The sequence below is a fragment of the Gobio gobio genome (assembly GCF_949357685.1).
Source record: "Gobio gobio genome assembly, chromosome: 14".
NCBI classification, from domain to species: domain Eukaryota; kingdom Metazoa; phylum Chordata; class Actinopteri; order Cypriniformes; family Gobionidae; genus Gobio; species Gobio gobio.
Genome location: NC_137107.1, coordinates 2,995,616 through 3,008,115, shown reverse-complemented (window position 1 = coordinate 3,008,115; position 12,500 = coordinate 2,995,616). Strand labels below are relative to the sequence as shown.

At 42.3% G+C, this 12,500-nt stretch overlaps 1 protein-coding gene across 4 annotated transcripts in view; it reads left to right on the top strand.

Annotated features, from left to right (window-relative positions):
• tcf7 (transcription factor 7) overlaps nt 1-12,500 on the top strand; it is a gene marked incomplete at its 5' end in the record, with an annotated part of 87,928 nt that overhangs the window by 23,850 nt on the left and 51,578 nt on the right. The window lies entirely within an intron of this gene.

Genomic DNA, 12,500 nt, shown 5'->3' with positions numbered 1-12,500 from the left:
ACTGTAGGTTGCAGTTGTAACGTTAGTCTGCTAGCTCTGACTTTGAATGTTTGACTGAATTGTTTGCTTTATTTCATGTGTAGCTTTTTATACCTTTTACTTATACTTTTGTATAATTATAAACTTGCATTTAACAAAAAGAGACTGGGTTGTGTTTCATGTCATTTAATGTTATCACAGTGATAATCATATTGTCTGAACCAGATATTAATATACAGATTTTCTCTTCATTGTTGTCACTACTAGAGCAAGCTCCTGATTGGTTAACGCGGCGCGAAATATCCGCCAAAGTTCAGATTTTTCAACTTGAGCGATTCCCGCGATTCAATCGAATCTCACGTTCAAAACGCTCAAATCGCGCCGCCTCATTCGCGCGAATCGTGCCGCAGAATGCCATTCCGCGTCTCTGCATTGACTTAACATGTAAATCACTCGCGCGAATCGCGTCCGGTGTGAACGCACCATGAGAAATGTGTTCTCTGGAGGACTGGTCATCAAATGTAACTCCAAGATTTCTGACTGACTTTGAAGGGGAGATCAGGGATGTACCTAACTGGATGGTGAAGTCATGTTGCACAGTGGGACTGGCGGGAAAGATGAGGAACTCAGTCTTTGCCAGGTTGAGCTGCAGGTGATTTTTACTCATCCATGCAGAGATGTCAGCCAGACAGCTGGAGATTCGTGCAGCTACTGTGGGGTTGTCTTGTTGGAATGAAAGGTACAGTTGAGTGTCATCAGCATAGCAGTGATATGAGAAGCCATGTGCCTGAATGATGGGGCCTAATGAAGTAGTGTAAATGGAGAAAAGGAGAGGTCCAAGCACTGAGCCCTGAGGAACCCCCGTGGCCAGTTGATGTGCTTCGGATTCCTCTCCTCTCCAGGCAACCTTGAAACACCTACCTGTGAGAGAAGACTCAAACCAATGAGAGTCCCTGTGATCACACTCACACACACACACACACACACACACACACACATTTACACAGACAGACATACACTCTCACAAACACACACACATTCACTCTCAGACACTCTCACTCACTCACACACACACACGCACATATGGAAGATCTGTGACATCATCTCAGAGGATATTATTTACAGTGTGTGTGTGTGTGTGTGTGTGTGTGTGTGTGTGTGTGTGTGTGTGTGTGTGTGTGTGTGTGTGTGTGTGTGTGTGTGTGACACTTGCATGTCAGTTCATGTGTATAATGTCATAACTTTGCTCTGATGATGGCAGTCATATGTCTCGCTCAGAATAAATCAAAGCATGGCTCTTTCCCGTCGGGAGTTTGGTGAGGAAACACTGAAAACATCATAGAGAAGCTGCAGATGAAGCCTTAAATATGATTAATATCTGCAGCCACATCTGAGAGAGCTGGACCATAACAATCACACGAGAACTGATCACTGATCTCTCTCTCTCACACACACTCGCTCTGACTGATCTCTCTCTCACACACACTCGCTCTGACTGATCTCTCTCTCACACACACTCGCTCTGACTGATCTCTCTCTCATACACACTCACATAATTAAAGTGCAAGCAGTTCGGACAAAGCACAGAGCTCATTGAGTAAATGCATAAGATAAGGTGCAATCAGTCGGACGTACAGTGGCATAGCTCATTCAGTAAATGCACGGCTAAACAGATGTGTTTTGAGTCTGGACAGATGTGTTTTGAGTCTGGACAGATGTGCACAGATGTGTTTTGAGTCTGGATCTGAGAGTGGCTACTGTTGGAGCACATCTGATCTGTTCAGGAAGCTGGTTCAGCTACAGCTGGCATAATAGCTAAAAGCAGACTCTCCTTACTTTGAGTGAACTCTTGGTATTTCTAACTGACTTGATCCTGATGATCTGAGTGATCTGTTGGGTTTGTATTTAATCAGCATATCTGCAATGTATTGAGGTCCTAGGTCATTGAGTGATTTATATACAAGTAATAGTACTTTAAAATCGATCCTAAATGTAACTGGAAGCCAGTGTGCAGACCTGAGGACTGGTGTGATATGGTCATATGTTCTGGTTCTGCTGGTTCTGCTCAGCGTTCTGTCTAATGGTCTTTTTGGGAAGGCCAGTGAGAAGACCATTACAATAATCCACCCTGCTGGTGATAAAAGCATGAACGAGTTTCTCTAAGTCTTGCCTGGAAATAAAGCATCTAATTCTTGATATATTTTTCAGATGATAGTTAGCGGATTTAGTTATTGCTTTGACATGACTACTGAAACTCAGGTCTGACTCCAAAATCACACCAAGATTCCTGACTTGATTTTTTGATTTTAGACCTTTAGCCTCAAGATATGCATTCACCTTGAGAATTTCATCTTTGTTTCCTAATGTAGTGATTTCAGTTTTGTCTTTGTTTAACTGAAGAAAGTTTTGGCACATCCAACTGTTAACTTCATCAATGCATTTACATAGAGAGTCAATGGGGCTGTAGTCATTTGGTGATAGGGCTAAGTAGATCTGGGTGTCGTCAGCATAGCTGTGGTAAGCCATTTTGTTATTTTTCATTATTTGGCTCAGTGGTACAGGTTGAATAGTAGTGGTGCAAGAATTGACCCTTGTGGGACTCCGCATGTCATGGATGTCCACTCAGACTTATGGTCACCTATACTCACATAATAACCTCTCCCTTCTAAGTATGACCTGAACCATTTGAGGACCATTCCAGAAAGCCCAACCCAGTTTTCTAGCCTGTCAAGAAGTATGTTGTGGTCAACAGTGTCGAATGCAGCACTGAGGTCCAGTAGCACCAGAACTGATGTTTTGCCTGTATCTGTATTGAGGCGAATATCATTTATAATCTTTATGAGCGCTGTCTCTGTGCTGTGATGCGGACGGAAACCAGATTATAATAATGATAGAACTAAAAATAAAAAGACAAAATATTATGTGCACATGGCTTGATATCGCCAAATAATGCTAATAACAAAATATGAATAAAATAAATAAAGAATGATCATAATAAATAAAATAAAAATATATAATACATAAATCTTGTAACAACTGAACATATATACATTATCTACCTGACTGGCAGTCTAATGGTGTGTGTTTAAGGGCTTTGAGAGAGTGTGTTTTTATGGGCTGTGTGTGTGTGTGTGTGTGTGTGTGTGTGTGTGTGTGTGTGTGTGTGTGTGTGTGTGTGTGTGTGTGTGTGTGTGTGTGTGTGTGTGTGTGTGTGTGTGTGTGTGTGTGTGTGTGTGTGTGTGTGTGTGTGTGTGTGTGTGTGTGTGTGTGTGTGTGTGTGTGTGTGTGTGTGTGTGTGTGTGTGTGTGTTTAAGGGCTGTGAGAGTGTGTGTTTATGGGCTGTTTGTTAGGCCGTCCCCGTGGCAAGAGGACACAAATCTTGCAGCTGTATTTGAGCATTTGTCTTCTTCACCAAGGATGTATCAGAGTTTTTGTGTTGGGCTACAGGAGCTGAATTGGGGGAATGTGTTGTTAATTTTGGGGTAGTAGTGCTCTCTGATCTCTCTGTATTTTGTGCATTCTGTGAGGAAGTGCAGCTCGGTCTCCGTCACTCCCAGAATGCAGTGCGAGCAGAGTCTGTCCTCACGGGAGAGCCAGGTCTGTCTGCGCCGGCCCATCTCTATGGCCAGACTGTGCTCACTCACACACACACACACACACACACGGCCAGACTGTGCTCGCTCTCACACACACACACACAGCCAGACTGTGCTCGCTCTCACACACACACACACACACACACACACACACACACACACACACACACACACACACACACACACACACACACACACACACACACACACACACACACACACACACACACACACACACACACACACACACACACACTCTGAGTCTGTAGATGGTCAGGGTTCTCCTGAGTCTCTCATCTCTCACACACACACACACACACACACATGTTTGTTTTTGTGAAATGTGAGGACATTCCATAGGCGTAATGGTTTTTATACCGTACAAACCGTATTTTCTATCCCCTTACACTGCCCCTAAACCTACCCATCACACACACACACACACACACACACACACACACACACACACACACACACACACACACACACACACACACACACACACACACACACACACACACACACTGCCCCTGCCCCTAAACCTAACCCTCACAGGAGACTGTGCAGTTCACTTTCTGTGAAAAAAAACTCGTTCTGTGTGATTTATAAGCATTTTGAAAAGTGAGGACATGGGGAACGTCCTCATATTTCACCCTCTTTTTGTAATACCCATGACATTATACACATTTGTGTCCTGATATTTCACAAAAACATGCCCACACACACACACACACACACACACAAACACACACACACTGAGTCTGTAGATGGTCATAGTTCTCCTGAGTCTCTCGTCTCTCACTGAGCTCAGGGACTGCGCAACGCTGTATTCTCGGTTTTGTGTGTGTGTGTGTGTGTGTGTGTGTGTGATGGGTAGGTTTAGGGGCAGGGGCAGTGTGTGTGTGTGTGTGTGTGTGTGTGTGTGTGTGTGTGTGTGTGTGTGTGTGTGTGTGTGTGTGTGTGTGTGTGTGTGTGTGTGTGTGTGTGTGTGTGTGTGTGTGTGTGTGATGGGTAGGTTTAGGGGCAGGGGCAGTGTGTGTGTGTGTGTGGGCATGTTTTCGTGAAATATCAGGACACAAATGTGTATAATGACATGGGTATGACACAGGTATTACAAAAAGAGGGTGAAATATGAGGACGTTCCCCATGTCCTCACTTTTCAAAATGCTTATAAATCACACAGAACAAGTTTTTCACAGAAACTGAACTGCACAGTCTCCTGTGAGGGCTAGGTTTAGGGGCAGGGGCAGTGTGTGTGTGTGTGTGTGTGTGTGTGTGTGTGTGTGTGTGTGTGTGTGTGTGTGTGTGTGTGTGTGTGTGTGTGTGTGTGTGTGTGTGTGTGTGTGTGTGTGTGTGTGTGTGTGATGGGTAGGTTTAGGGGCAGGGGCCGTGTGTGTGTGTGTGTGTGATGGGTAGGTTTAGGGTCAGTGTAAGGGGATAGAAAATACGGTTTGTACGGTATAAAAACCATTACGCCTATGGAATGTCCTCACATTTCACAAAAACAAACGTGTGTGTGTGTGTGTGTGTTATGGGTAGGTTTAGGGGCAGTGTGTGTGTGTGTGTGTGTGTGTGTGTGTGTGTGTGTGTGTGTGTGTGTGTGTGTGTGTGTGTGTGTGTGTGTGTGTGTGTGTGTGTGTGTGTGTGTGTGTGTGTGTGTGTGTGTGTGTGTGTGTGTGTGTGTGTGTGTGATGGGTAGGTTTAGGGGCTGTGTGTGTGTGTGTGTGTGTGTACATGTTTTTCCAACCTGACTGTAGACAGACTCATGGGGACTCGTGTCTCCTAAATTGAGGTCCCCACGGGCACAAAAGCTTATAAATCATTCAGAATGAGTTTTTATGAAAATGTAAAAATGCAGAATGTCTCCTGTGATGGGTAGGTTTAGGGTCAGTGTAAGGGGATAGAAAATACGGTTTGTACAGTATAAAAACCATTACGCCTATGGTGAGTCCCCAGAAGGATAGCCCACCAGACATGTGTGTGTGTGTGTGTGTGTGATGGGTAGGTTTAGGGGCAGGGGCAGTGTGTGTGTGTGTGTGTGATGGGTAGGTTTAGGGGCAGGGGCAGTGTGTGTGTGTGTGTGTGTGTGTGTGTGTGTGTGTGTGTGTGTGTGTGTGTGTGTGTGTGTGATGGGTAGGTTTAGGGGCAGGGGCAGTGTGTGTGTGTGTGTGTGTGTGTGTGTGTGTGTGTGTGTGTGTGATGGGTAGGTTTAGGGGCAGGGGCAGTGTGTGTGTGTGTGTGTGTGTGTGTGTGTGTGTGTGTGTGTGTGTGTGTGTGTGTGTGTGTGTGTGGTGTCTCAGCTGACACAGGGCACTCCTCGTCACGCTCAGCTCTTGGTGTTTCAGGGCTTTGTGATGGTAAGTGTTGGGGTCGCTTGTTTTTAGGTGTTTCCTGAATGTGATGGCTCTGTTTTGGATGTTTAGAAGGAGAGGGTATTGGCCTAGTTCTGCCCTGCATCCGTTGTTTGGCGTTTTTCTTTGGACTTTGAGTATTCTTTGAGTATTCTTTTGCAGAAATTTAGATGTAGAATTTCAATTGGATGTTTTTCCCAATTTAAGAAGTCAAATTTTATGGAAGGACCCCACACTTCACTGCCATATAAAGCGATTGGTTCAATTATAGATTTGAAAAGTTTCATACACACTCGGTCTGACTGAACTCTCTCTCACACACACTCACACATCATCACCGGTAGAGCCGATGCATGTTTGAGAAGTTTTAGTGTGTTTTCCAGATTGAGCGTGTTAATCATTAAATGAAAAAGAGGAGCTTGGCGTTCTGATAAACGTCTCGTTTTGTGTTTTTATGGAAGAAAGAAAAACCTGGATACATGAGGAAACCTCAATTTGATTAAGACCTGGAAAATATTAATAATGTTTCTAGTTTTGCAAGCTCTATAATATTTTATAGGTTATACATTTGCTGGGTAAAAAATCATATTTGTTTAGTTTTGTCTAGCTGTAAAATGTTGCATATGTTGTAAGTTATGTAAAGTAGGGATGCACCGGTTGACCGGCCAAAAATCGGAACCGGACGGTTTTCGCTTCTAGCGCACGATCGGCAACTGGCCGGTTTTCTTTGTATTTTTCTGCCGATTTTTCCGGAAGTGCGCCCGCGCGCACATACGCCTATATCGCAATCATTCGCGAACATGTCACTTGTGTTACAAATAGTAACTGGAGAAATGAGAGAAGAGACGAGATATGCTGAAGGAATGAAGAGCCGCTTTCCTGCGCGGGCTGAAGTTGTGCGAACTGAAGTTGAGCGAGCTGAAGTTGTGCGAACTGAAGTTGAGCGAGCTGAAGTTGCGCGAGCTGAAGTTGCGCGAGCTGAAGTTGCGCGAGCTGATGTTGAGCGAGCTGAAGTTGAGCGAGCTGAAGTTGCGCGAGCTGAAGTTGCGCGAGCTGAAGTTGCGCGAGCTGAAGTTGAGCTGAAGTTGAGCTGAAGTTGAGCGAGCTGAAGTTGAGCGAGCTGAAGTTGAGCGAGCTGAAGTTGAGCGAGCTGAAGTTGCGCGAGCTGAAGTTGCGCGAGCTGATGTTGGGCGAGCTGAAGTTGAGCGAGCTGAAGTTGCGCGAGCTGAAGTTGCGCGAGCTGAAGTTGAGCTGAAGTTGAGCGAGCTGAAGTTGAGCGAGCTGAAGTTGCGCGAGCTGAAGTTGCGCGAGCTGAAGTTGAGCGAGCTGAAGTTGCGCGAGCTGAAGTTGAGCGAGCTGAAGTTGCGCGAGCTGATGTTGCGCGAGCTGAAGTTGAGCGAGCTGAAGTTGCGCGAGCTGAAGTTGCGCGAGCTGAAGTTGCGCGAGCTGAAGTTGCGCGAGCTGAAGATGAGCGAGCTGAAGTTGCGCGAGCTGAAGTTGCGCGAGCTGAAGTTGAGCGAGCTGAAGTTGCGCGAGCTGAAGTTGAGCGAGCTGAAGTTGCGCGAGCTGAAGTTGCGCGAGCTGAAGTTGCGCGAGCTGAAGTTGAGCGAGCTGAAGTTGCGCGAGCTGAAGTTGCGCGAGCTGAAGTTGCGCGAGCTGAAGTTGAGCGAGCTGAAGTTACGCGAGCTCAAGTTGCGCGAGCTGAAGTTGAGCGAGCTGAAGTTGAGCGAGCTGAAGTTGAGCGAGCTGAAGTTGAGCGAGCTGAAGTTACGCGAGCTCAAGTTGCGCGAGCTGAAGTTGAGCGAGCTGAAGTTGCGCGAGCTGAAGTTGAGCGAGCTGAAGTTGAGCGAGCTGAAGTTGAGCGAGCTGAAGTTACGCGAGCTCAAGTTGCGCGAGCTGAAGTTGAGCGAGCTGAAGTTGAGCGAGCTGAAGTTGAGCGAGCTGAAGTTGCGCGAGCTGAAGTTGAGCGAGCTGAAGTTGCGCGAGCTGAAGTTGTAAAGCTTATCTCTCCGCCTGCTCAAGTGTAGATAGTGAGTGTTTGTTCAGCTCAGCTTCTCACGTGTTGGATCGGATGAGAACGAAACAGACCAACTTGTGAAAGAGCCGAAATACTTATTTCTGTAGCCTAAAGAAGAACATGCTGCACTTTAGAAATGAAATACTATCAGTTCTGTAGCCTATAGGTATAGGATGATCATTTTTATTTGGTAACACTTTAGAATAATGGTCATTAGTTAACATTAACTAATAATGAACTGCACTTATAAAGCGTTTATTAATCTTTGTTAATGTTAATTTCTTCATTTACTAATGCATTATTAAAATCTTGTTAACATTAGTTAATGAAATGTGAACTAACATGAACAAACCATGAACAGCTGGATTTATATTAACTAACGTTAACAAAGATGAACAAATACAGTAACAAATGCACTGCTCATGGTTAGTTCATGTTAGTTAATACATTAACTAATGTTAACTAATGACCATTATTCTAAAGTGTTACCTTTTATTTTACCTTTAAAATGACATTGACTTAATTTGATTTAAAAAGCACCTGCTCTTAGTTTTTTTCGTTGCACTAAACATTATTTGATTTAACATTTTGGAACAATTATATACTTTGGTTTTATTTAATTTCTCTGGTAAAGACTTTTTTTCTTTACACTGAATTTAAAAACAAATGCTGATTTAAGGAACATGTTTGTTTGGATTGCAGAATATGCAGTTTAGCCTTTAATTTCACCTTTCAGTCTTTTCATTTCCAATTCAGTTTCCTGTTAATTTCAGATTGCGGACTTGTTTTCATTAGCCAAAAGCCAATTTAGCCTGTTAAATACCAAATACACATCTTCTTCATGTACACTTTCATTACTTTATTGTGTAAAAAAAATAAATCGGAAATCGGTATCGGAATCGGCCATGTAAAATCCTGATCGGTGCATCACTAGTGTAAAGGGCGGTTTGTCCAGGCTTTGAATGGTGTGATGGACAGTGTGAATCTCTGGCTCTAGCGTCCAGTGTTTGGGCCTCTTGACCCCTGCACACTCACTGAGGATGGGCCACACAGGCCACCGTAGGGCCCAGCGGGTGGCTGCCGAGGCGCTGTATTCCTCCATCGTGAATTAATCACAGGGAATACATTACGACATGAAAGAGGCTCGTTCCCCGTCCACGCATATATGAGGCTGTGCAGATCAAACCACATTCCTCATCATTCAGTTCTGGAAATATGATTCTGCTCCATGACAATCAGAGCAGACATGACGAGAGGACCACATCAACAGCTGCTCTTCAGTCACATGATAGCGTAGTTTACACTCAGATTTGGAATGGAAATTGTTACGGGTCAAAAAACTTCTTTAAACAGCCACAAGTGCAATATAATATATGGCACTTTTTTTCATAATTTCAGTTTTTCCGTTGTAATGGTTAAATTAAATGTTGTTAATCCAAAAGCTAGTCTAATTATTTGAAATCATGAAATGTATACAATTTAGCCGCAGTTTATTATAAGTCTGGCGTTTTACTGAATCTTTCAATGAAATGAAAGTGAAAGCATTTCACAACAGAGATCATCAGATCATTGTGTGAATAACAAGTGCACTTTAGCATCCTTTACAGACCATACTTGAGTGAGAAGCGCATGTGTATTATAATTTACATTTATATTAAATGCACTTCAGAGCTTTTTTGACCACTCAAAATACTGAAGTATCGTCTTTAAAAGAGACCAAACTTCAGTCTGTGATCCAAAGCATTTATAGTTCCAGTTGAAAAATAAGTTTTCAGGTCTGAAGCTCAAAAAAGTGAATTATAAATACTGCATAAATATAATTTAGTACCATAAAGTTCCCTAAAAATACAGAATATTATATAAAAAAATTATCGAACTAAAATATAGTTAAATAATTTTTCTAAAAATTCAATTTTTGTACCAGAAGCTTAAGTAAACGTATACTTTTAAGATTTAAAGAGGCTATGAACGGCATTGTTTTATGGTTTTATAATGTTTCCTGTGGTGCATTTATAATGTTAGTATGATTTTTACATTGTTGAGAATAAATAAGCACATTCCTAGCGTTAGGATCCTTTGGAAGGTGATGTTATTTTGAGTTTTTTCATCTCTCCTCATCATCTCACTAACACTCCAGTGGGCGGGGCCAAAGTTGCGATGATGAAATAGGCGTTGAGTCGTTCTCGGCTTGGTTATAATAAAAACAGTTTTTGGACTAACAAGGAAGTTTTCAGTTTCATATTCTCATAGTATGATGACCTCTTATATGTCAAAAGCTCAAGGAAAACAGGATTTCTCCGTTTTCATGAGCGCTTTAAAAGACACATCCAGTACAATTAAGCACATGTTTTTGCACAGGAGCTGGAAAGAGGAAGGTTGTGTGTGTGTCGTTCTGATGCTCTGTCCGTATGGATAAAGCGTAATATCCTTATCAACTTTGAGGGTGTTTTAGGAAGCGTCAGTCTCTCACTTCCCCCGCGTCCTTGTTCTGGCTCAAGCCTTTGATGTTGTAGCCATTAGTAAAGAGCCCTGCAATGACACTTCCTCACACACACACACACACTCCTGTTCCCAGAGGCATTACCACCAACAGTCTCGGTCTGCCTTGCCTGGACTCATCGCGTCTCCTGTCTCTTTCATCTGTGTGTTGTGATGCTGTAATTATCATCATGGTAACCGCCGGCAACAGCGCTGTGAAGGAAAGGTGTGTGTGATAACTCTCAAACAGCCACAGGTCTGGGGCGTTCAGCTCGGCAAGCCCTGATCGTGACGTCATGTGCGTCCCAGTGAGATGGTGGTCCAGTGGGTTAAACCATGGAACTGATATGCAGAAGGTTGCTGGTTCGATCCCAGCGGTCACCACCAGTGTGTCCTTGAACCTATATGAGGATATAAGCACATATATGAAATCTATATGCAGTTTATATGCACGTATATGAAACCTATATGCAGTTTATATGCACATATATGAAACCTATATGCAGTTTATATGCACATATATGAAACCTATATGCATATATATGCCGCATATAGGCAAAATTGAGGTGCATATACAGGCCATATAGGTCTCCTGTATTGCTTCTTTATATCCACATATAAGCCCTATACATACAATATATGTCTCCTATAGCTCATGGCAGGATCTGGTCATTTTGTAGCTCATATCTCACTTTGGCAACTGTCATACATGATGCCTAGCTCATATTATCTATTATATTAATAACTAAGAACTAACTAAAAAAATTATGCAAGAACTTATGTATGTGCGAACACGTGAAATAGGTATCCCATGTAATTGGCATGTTATGGAATTTAACTATGGAGATTAGATGAGAGGAGATGGAAAGCTATGTCTACACGTTTTCCTGAAACATTTACAAGGTGGATTCTTTCTTGTATGTAGATAGTGGAAAAGAAGGAAATGTATAATGGTTTGTGGGTTTTTTATTTTGTCAATCAAGCCTTTTTTCCAATTTCAAGTCACTTTCAGATTCACATTACAGCTCATACACATCCACACATTCACCGTTACATCCACCAAATGCAATGCAAAGTTTTCTGTATGGTCTTAATGCAGTTTCTACATGAACATATAGGTGAACATAAAAGTGAATATATAGGTGAACATTTAAGTGAACATATAGGTGAACATATAGGTGCACATATAAGTGAATATATAGGTGAACATATAAGTGAATATATAGGTGAACATATAGGTGAACATATAAGTGAACATATAGGTGAACATGTAAGTGAATATATAGGTGAACATATAAGTGAATATATAGGTGAACATATAGGTGAACATATAAGTGAACATATAGGTGAACATGTAAGTGAATATATAGGTGAACATATAAGTGAATATATAGGTGAACATATAGGTGAACATATAAGTGAACATATAGGTGAACATGTAAGTGAACACATAGGTGAACACATAGGTGAACATATAAGTGAATATATAGGTGAACATATAGGTGCACATATAGGTGAACATATAAGTGCACATATAGGTGAACATATAGGTGCACATATAGGTGAACATATTGGTGCACATATAAGTGAACATATAGGTGAACATATAAGTGAACATATAGGTGAACATATAAGTGAACATATAGGTGAACATATAAGTGCACATATAGGTGAACATATAGGTGCACATATAGGTGCACATATAGGTGAACATATAGGTGCACAAATAGGTGAACATATAGGTGCACATATAGGTGCACATATAGGTGAACATATAGGTGCACATATAGGTGAACATATAGGTGCACATATAGGTGAACATATAAGTGCACATATAGGTGAACATATAGGTGAACATATAGGTGCACATATAGGTGAACACATAGGTGCACAAATAGGTGAACATATAGGTGAACACATAGGTGCACATATAGGTGAACATATAGGTGAACACATAGGTGCACATATAGGTGAACATATAGGTGCACATATAGGTGAACATATAGGTGAACATATATGTGCATATATGCACACATATATATGTGCATATATGTACATATAATATAGGAAAACGGCCAA